We start from the raw sequence: 8,235 nt of genomic DNA on the forward strand, positions 1-8,235 counted from the left end.
CTCCTGTACCATGTCTGCAGTCTCTGACCATCTCCTGTACAATGTCTGTAGTCTCTGACCCTCTCCTGTACAATGTCTGCATTCTCTGACCATCTCCTGTACAATGTCTGCAATCTTGGACCATCTCCTGTACCATGTCTGCAGTCTCTGACCCTCTCCTGTAGTATGTTTTGCAGTCTCTGACCATCTTCTGTAGTATTTTTGCAATAAAGTGGGGTACAGGCACAGTAGGTGGTGAGGGAAGCTGTACCTAGGCATTGTGGATATTGAGGGATGGGGGGCCCAGGCATGTTGGGTTTTTCCTCTTTGTGTATGTTTAGGTGACCAGGGGGCGAGTGGTGAAGATGGGGGGGCGCCACAGGATTAGCTCGCACAGGGCGCCTGAACACCTAAGGTCGGCCCTGGTGGCACTGCAAACAATGCACTGGTTAAGGCAGCTGACCATTAATAAAAAGTTGTGTGCGTTATTTGACTGCAAACTTGCTGGACAAAATTCTACAAATATCTGCCTCATGATACAAATATGTGCACACTAAAAAAGTCCCTAGATTAGCCATACAATTATAACTAGTTTATAGCAGTATCACCTACAGGTTTCTCCTCGGCCACTAGCTTCATTGGACAATCTGACGCCTTGAATGGTGTGATGCTATTGTGCATGCTGTTTACCAAAACCCCTTATCCTTATGCTAACTTACTTCTAAATAAAACCATGACATCTTCTGGATTAAATGGCCAACAAAGGCCCCTTTATTAATTTCAAAAGATAACATAAAATAACTTATCAAAAATATATTTTTTTATAAATATATATATATCTTTCCATAATTTTATATATATATATATATATATATATATATATATATATATATATATATATACTTACCAATACAGTATATATATATATATATATATATATATATATATATATATATATATATATATATATATATATATATATATTTAACACATAACATTTTCCCAACAGATTTTTCTCTAACTGCTGCGCTTGGGTTCCTGAAAGAAGGTACCAACTGCTATTTCATCAACTGTCACAGTATCCTGCCCTCCAGCCGCGATCCACAGCTCAGAGACAATGCCTTGATCCTTCTTCCACCATTCAGCCCGATGACCAATAGTCCATGACCAGAGACAGGCCCCCAACCCCTATTACCGCATAACTGATATATACAAATAAATATATATATATATGTATACCACCACTATCCGACCTTCAGGAACACTGATACCCCTGCCACTGACACCTGAAATAAAACACAGCAAAAACACACACCCATACCAGACAACTGCATACAGGGAGGGAGGGAAATTCAGCACTGTGTGATGCCTCTCCTGCTCTCCATGCCAGAATGCAGAGGCTCCGCCCCCCGATCTCCTATATCGACACAGCATGGGTAATTTAAACCCCCCCCCTGTGTCCCAGCTAATACTGCACCCACTCCTACATCACTTCCTGGTGCACATGCCTAAGCGTACCCCCCAGTCATGCGGACCCTGCACTGAGGTTCCCTTTAGCTTCAGGGCGTTCTTTGTTATGGGACTCGCTTTCCTAAAGTTCAGAAATTTGTATAATCTTTTCAACAAGTTCTTCGAAGGCACACTTTACACCATCCCTGTTTTTTGCACTGGCATCTGTAAATAACATTAAATGTTTTGGTGCAAACTTGAGGCCTTCGTTTCAGTTTAAAGGAACACTAAAAGTTGTTTTTTTATTAGATCAATTGACTGCTGTAAGCAAGAGCATTTAAATATCACTTACCTCGTTTTTCCTTTTGACCTCCAAAATACAGTAATCCAGGTTTGAAAATGCCATTTCCTGTCTCTCCTCTTCTTGCTTTTCACCAGCATCTGAGCTGTTTTGCATGGTGGAAAGCAGAATGTGCTCACCCCCTCCCTATGACTACAGCCCTGTGTGAAGATGCTCTCTTATCCCTCACAGACATAGAGGCTAAGCCTACTCCCAGTTGCCCTGCACTCAACGGAAATATCTGGTAAAAAGTTTGGATTTTTGCCTTAAAAATAGCTACTTCTGGTATGGCGGCAATTACTTCTTCCAGAAAACCGGCGTAGCCATGGGGGCAAAATTCGCCCCTAGTGTAGCCGGGCTTTTTATGGCCCAATGGGAAGAAGGGAAAATCTTTTCCGAACCTCCCGATGATCTGTACATATATAAAAGATATATTGACGATATCTTCATACTGTGGAAGGGCGAGAAAGAAACACTAGCAGATTTTCTACAAGATCTAAATACCAATGATAGAAATATTAAACTCTCTTGGGAAATCAGCAACAAAAAGATCACATTTTTAGACCTAAAGGTGGAACAAGAAAACAGTGAACTCCGGTCTAAAACCCATTTTAAAAATGTGGATCGTAACAGCTATTTGCCGCTTGAAAGTTGCCATCATAAAAATTGGCTTTTTAACATACCAAAAGGGCAATTAATGCACCTAAGACGAAATTGCACAGACAAAGATATTTTTCTTACCCAAGCAAAAGATATGGGAGAACGTTTTAAACAAAAAGGATACGACAGTTCCTTCATTAACCAGAAGATTGCAGAAGTGGCAACAATGGATAGACGGACCCTTATGAGTGATAAGCCTAAACAAAAGGTGCATAAAGACCTGATGCCCATCATCTTCGATTACAGTATACAAGTATACAGTATTCTCCCACCGATCCCAAAGTTTGTATACAAAAGGGCACCTACTATTAGGGACAAAATTGTTAAAAATGTACCTGACCCGCCAAAAAATAACTTCCTCTCCTTTTTCACTGGCAAAGGGTTTTTTCCATGCAAGCGATGCTACGCATGCTTGAGAACACATAAACCGAACCAGAAGAAGAAAGATTTTACTGCAACCAGTACAGGAGATATATACGAAATAAAATAATTTATCTGCTGCAACACAGAGGGAGTTGTATACGCACTCGAATGTAGTTGCGGACTACAATATATAGGCCGAACCAAAAGAGCATTACGAGTGCGTATAAAAGAACATGTTCAGAACATCCTTAAAGGTTTTGATAAACATAGTGTGTCAAGACATTTCCTTACCCATCACAATAAAGATCCGACACATCTTAGATTTTGGGGTATAGAGCCCTATGTGAGACACTGGCGAGGCAGCCATAAAGTTAGAACACTGAGCCAGTTAGAATCTCGCTGGATATTTACTTTGGACACTTTCGCTCCTCGAGGTCTTAATATAGATTTTGATCTTAATTGTTTTTTAAGTGACCGATAAGACTACATTTTCTAATTCATTTTAATATTTCCAACAATTTACCCTCCTTTTTTCCCCCTCTTATGTTTTTGTTATCCATTATTGATGACGTAGACTGTTTTAATATTTATATGTGGATCTGTCCGCACACGTCATCTATGGTTTTACCTCATGTGGCATATTAATTTAACCCAATTGGTTTCAGAAATCATTACATATGTATGTCGACATTTACTCATTTAATCTTTTTATATTTTTAACAAATATTTTTAACAAATAATTTTATTCTGGCTTCCAACCAATTTTTTAATATATGTGGTATTAATTGGTTTTTATCTTGTTGACGTTTCACGAGACATCATGGATGAGCTAAATTTTTCTTTCTCCTCGTTTTTTACGAATGTTTAATATTGTTTTAATGTTTACTGGCCTCGGCAAGATGGCCGCGGCTCCACTTCCGGTGGCTGCAAAATGGCTGTGACTCCACTTCCGGTGGCGCTCGTTTTGACGGACGCTGCCGGTATATGCTCGATGCCTGGCCTGAGATGTTGGCCGTGACCGGGGGGCCCCGTGCTGGCTCCCGACCGGGCGCTGGATAATATGGCTCAAGCTGAAAGACGTACGCCCAGTGCTCTGTGAGACACTGGGAACGTTTTGTGCTGCTAATATGTTAATATACAAATGCCATGGAGACATAATGAGCGTTTTTTGTTCCCTGCTCGTTCTTTGCCCCAAGTTTTCCAAAAATAATCATACAGATGAGATGCCATGCATGTCACCCATCTGTTAAAATGCCATCAAGCCTAATATTCAACCCGCTGGGTGGGGCACTTATTGAGTATCAGCAGGCTACGAAAAAATGGCTGCAGCTGCATTTCCTGCATGACAAACAGCTGATTTTATTGACAGCCCACCAAACAAGTCACCCTATATAAGGGATCTCCCCCATGCCTCTCACTACTCCTGATGAAGTCACATGATAGTGACGAATGCGCATGAGTCCACTGAGAGGTACCGGAGGTGACGCTTGCGATAGACTGCCCCTCTTTTTACATGCCTAATTGTATTTTAAACTGTGTGAGTACCTTCGTTTATTGCTTATGAGAATTAAAGTTTTAGAAAACGGTATTACACTATCAATGCTTTATTTCTCTGGGGGGAGATACTGATCAATCTGGGACGAGACTTCCAAGGAGGACCTGTCTTTTCTGGATCAGAGCCCATTCGGATAACCATTCAATGTGATTGGACTTATATGCTGTTACCTTACAGCAGTAAGGTAAGGGGACATCCTCATTCACTGTAAAAGAATCACTGGATATCCATCCCCTCTTCACTTCACATTGCGGACCTACACCAGCACTTTGTCTCACTTTTGGACTTTTAAAATATTATTTATATTTTTGCTGACTTTTCTCAAACCCTGTTTATGGACTGTTTATCACTATTTTTTATTACCCATCACAGTTTTTTGGGTGTTGTGTTACACATATTATTTTGCACCTTCTATCACTTTATTTATAGTGTATTTCATTGCACCAAGAGGAACCTGTGGAGTTATATGATTTGCATTAGCACTGTTATTGTTCACTGATCATTTTCATTTTGACTTTTATGCTATTTTGGTTATACTGTCACAGTCTTACCATCTTCCCTTCCCCCTCCCCCACCTGTCCATTCACCCGTCCATCCACTACCCAATAGCGCAGCACTACCTTCCCCAATAAGCCTAATGGGAACTGTAGTTCCCATTAGGCTGTGATGTAGCAATAATGAATGCGCACCACAAACCAGGAAGTCAGTGAGAATAACGATTCAGGAGTGCTGGAGGTGAATAAAACAGCTCGATTTCAACAGGTATCAAACTAGTTATAATGCAAAACATTACTTTTTACTTTATCAGCTACTGTCAGACTTTAATTTAAGAGGAAAATATTTTTGTCTTTACAACCCCTTTAATTCTTGATTGTCTATGTCTATCTTGGTTCCAACTAACATTTTTACAATGTAATTTCTTGTGCAATATGTCTGCAGTTCATTTAACCAGTTGTCCAGTCTTAAGAATATGTCCCTTCTCGTGACATCATACAGTAAATCAATATAACACCTTGTGCACCCTTGTAATAGCTAGGAGTTAGGGTTCAGAAACATTCTTGTCCAGCAGTATCCCAAATCGCCCAACTTTGCTTTATTACCATCCACTGAAATGGTTTTCACCTTAAATTCAATACCAATAGTAGCAGCAAGATCTGGATCAAAAGTGTTACCTGTGAATCTCAACAAAAGGCAAGACTTGCCCACCCCGCTTCATTGGTGGTGGTCAGGATATCTTTCTCCATTCTTCCCCTCTGCCGCTCCAGCTCTGCGCAGCTCCCACACTGTGCGCTCCTGGCAACCTTCTACCCCTTGGTGTGGACCCGACTGGACTCGGAAGATGACAATAGCTGGGGAAGGCACGCGCCCGCACCCAGGTGTCTCCTGAAATAATGATTTTAAATGTTTATTCCTCTTTGTTTCTGATTTTTCTTTATTACTGCACTGCTTTTTCAATACAACACAAAACGTATTTAAGCTTTTAGACTTTACCACTCTACAAATGTACATACTATTAATTTTGTTACTGCAAAGTTTTTTATTGCAGACTTATTTTCCACAGCTTTAAAACTACTAGATATGTCAGGCTTGAATACATTTACTAAATGCAAAACTTATCCATTAGGGCTCTCTTATTAACTACACTTTCCCTACACATACACGCATTTTCACTTAAACTCTGTTATGTTATTTCACTGAAACCTAAACATACAATATGTTTTATTTAAAAACTGCAGTCTAAAACTTTTAGTAGCTATATGGTAATAGACATTCTGGAATTATCCCAAATGCACAGTTGAATTTATTGGCATAGTGAAAAAAAAAAATCATCAGTAAACTGAGAATCTCATCAATATGAAATACTGCCAATAAACTTGACATATTTACCAGCTACAACCAACAGGTGACAAGTTCTGTACACGTTGTATCCTCTATGTCAAATCTTTTCTATAATTGCATTGCTATTAGTAGACCTAAATGACTCAGAAGAGAAATACAATTTCTTTAATCTTTTCTAGCAAAGACTGGGATGTCTTACTTAAAGTAGGGTGACCAGACATCCCCAGTTTCAGGGGACAGTACCCTGATTGAGGACACTGTCCCCGGACCAAGTCTGTCCCTGGTTTTGTCCCCAGATTGGATTTATTAGGGGGCAGGGGCAATTTCAAAAAAAGTCAGTGCAGAATTAAAATAAAAAAATTTGAATTAAACACCCCCGCTCTGCTGTGCCTACTAGCATAAGGGGGTTGAATTTTTCCCATTATCTGTGCCCCTTTCTGATGATCATGTGCTGGTCGGAGCGGAGGGAATATTTCTTCAGTTTCAGGCGCATGCCCATTCAGCTTCGCTTGCATGTTATTCTGCCTTGGCTCAAATCCTGGCCAGGCACCTGCCTATCTCCTTGCCTTCCCTGGTGGAGTGATCTTCCTCCGCTCCCCATCCATTAGTAGCCGGGGCTCGAAGAGTAAGACTTGAGAGGCTGTGAGGCGGGGTATGACGGGCAGAGAGTCGCTGATTATTGCCATTACTAGTAAAGAAAAAATATGTCCCCGGATTTCATTTAAAAAATCTGGTCACCTTAACATAAAGGCCTTTCACACTGTGCCACCCCTAGCATCGGCGGTAAAACGCTGGTATTTTTAGCCACGCTTTACCGCCGGATTTGCCTCAGGCTTTCACTCTGGAGTGTGAAGAGAAGCTGTTTTAGGGCACATTGCAGGCGCTATTTTTAACGCTATAGCACCTGCTATAGTGTGAATATGAAAATGTGTAGCGCTTAATGTTGTATAAGGTAATCAAAATAAATAAATATTACAATACAAATCATAAGTGTGATTAAATTAGATATCACTGAAAATATTTAGATCCAATAAATCCAACAATCCTGTGAAAAAATATGTATTGTCCAATAAAGGAAACAAAATAGTAGTCCACAAGTGTAGAGAAAGTAGAATGATTAATGCCACGTAGGTGCGACACTCTAGATGAGATGACAGTAAAAAAAAGGCACCACCACCAGTGATAGAAGGAGGCTTACCAAAGGTAAATGACTTAGGAAGGCATATACCATCCAAGTCACAAAAGCTTATATGGTTAATCACCACGATGGATAACGCTGGTCTTGAATCCAACTGGCAACTTGACACTGGTATTCCAGAAGCCTCATTATACCCTCAGGGATGTATACCATATAATCGTGTTTGAGCCAGAGATTCAGTATCCACAGACCATGCGTAGTAAAAAAAACTCACATATCGTGATACCGTAAGAGTAGTAATATATTTAAAAGCAAATAAAATGAACACTCACATGTTAAAAGATCATCATGGGCATATCTTAAATCAGGTGCAGGAGCGATGTATGTAGGTGGGTCCACCCGACGCGTTTCAACTAAACAGTAGTCTTCTGGGGTCACCTGCTATTGTGTCCCTGTTCTCCATTTCAAGTCCGAATTCAGTCTGAGTTTTTGGCTGAATTCGGACCTGAAACAGGCCAGAAGCTGCACAGGACTCCTGTGTAATTCATACTAGAGCTGCTCCGGAGATGTGTGAACCGGCTCCATAGGGAGCCAGTCACAATCTCCTGTCATGTAAATTGGATGCAGAGAAATCCACATCCAATTAGCACTAGTGTGAACCCAGCCTGAAATGGAAGTAACTCACATCAGTGAAGATTTTAAATCAGTGTAGACTTTAATAGAGTTCACCTGCCCCCTCACCCCATGCCTAAATAGCCAATGATCGTATAGCTGCTTTTAACCTGCTGCTTATGTGCACGCCCATTTACTGAGCCATGCTCCCATCAGTCAAGGTTCCCTTTCCCATATGGGATCAAGGGGCCTTCATTCGCACAACACAATATAAAATAAACACTGTTTTTTTATACATTG

At 40.5% G+C, this 8,235-nt stretch overlaps 1 pseudogene; it reads right to left on the minus strand.

The window, feature by feature from the left end:
- Positions 1-583: 583 nt before the first annotated feature.
- Positions 584-5,590, minus strand: LOC120941106 (annotated as a pseudogene).
- Positions 5,591-8,235: the final 2,645 nt, after the last annotated feature.

The sequence above is a fragment of the Rana temporaria genome, chromosome 5, assembly GCF_905171775.1.
Source record: "Rana temporaria chromosome 5, aRanTem1.1, whole genome shotgun sequence".
Lineage (NCBI taxonomy): Eukaryota > Metazoa > Chordata > Amphibia > Anura > Ranidae > Rana > Rana temporaria.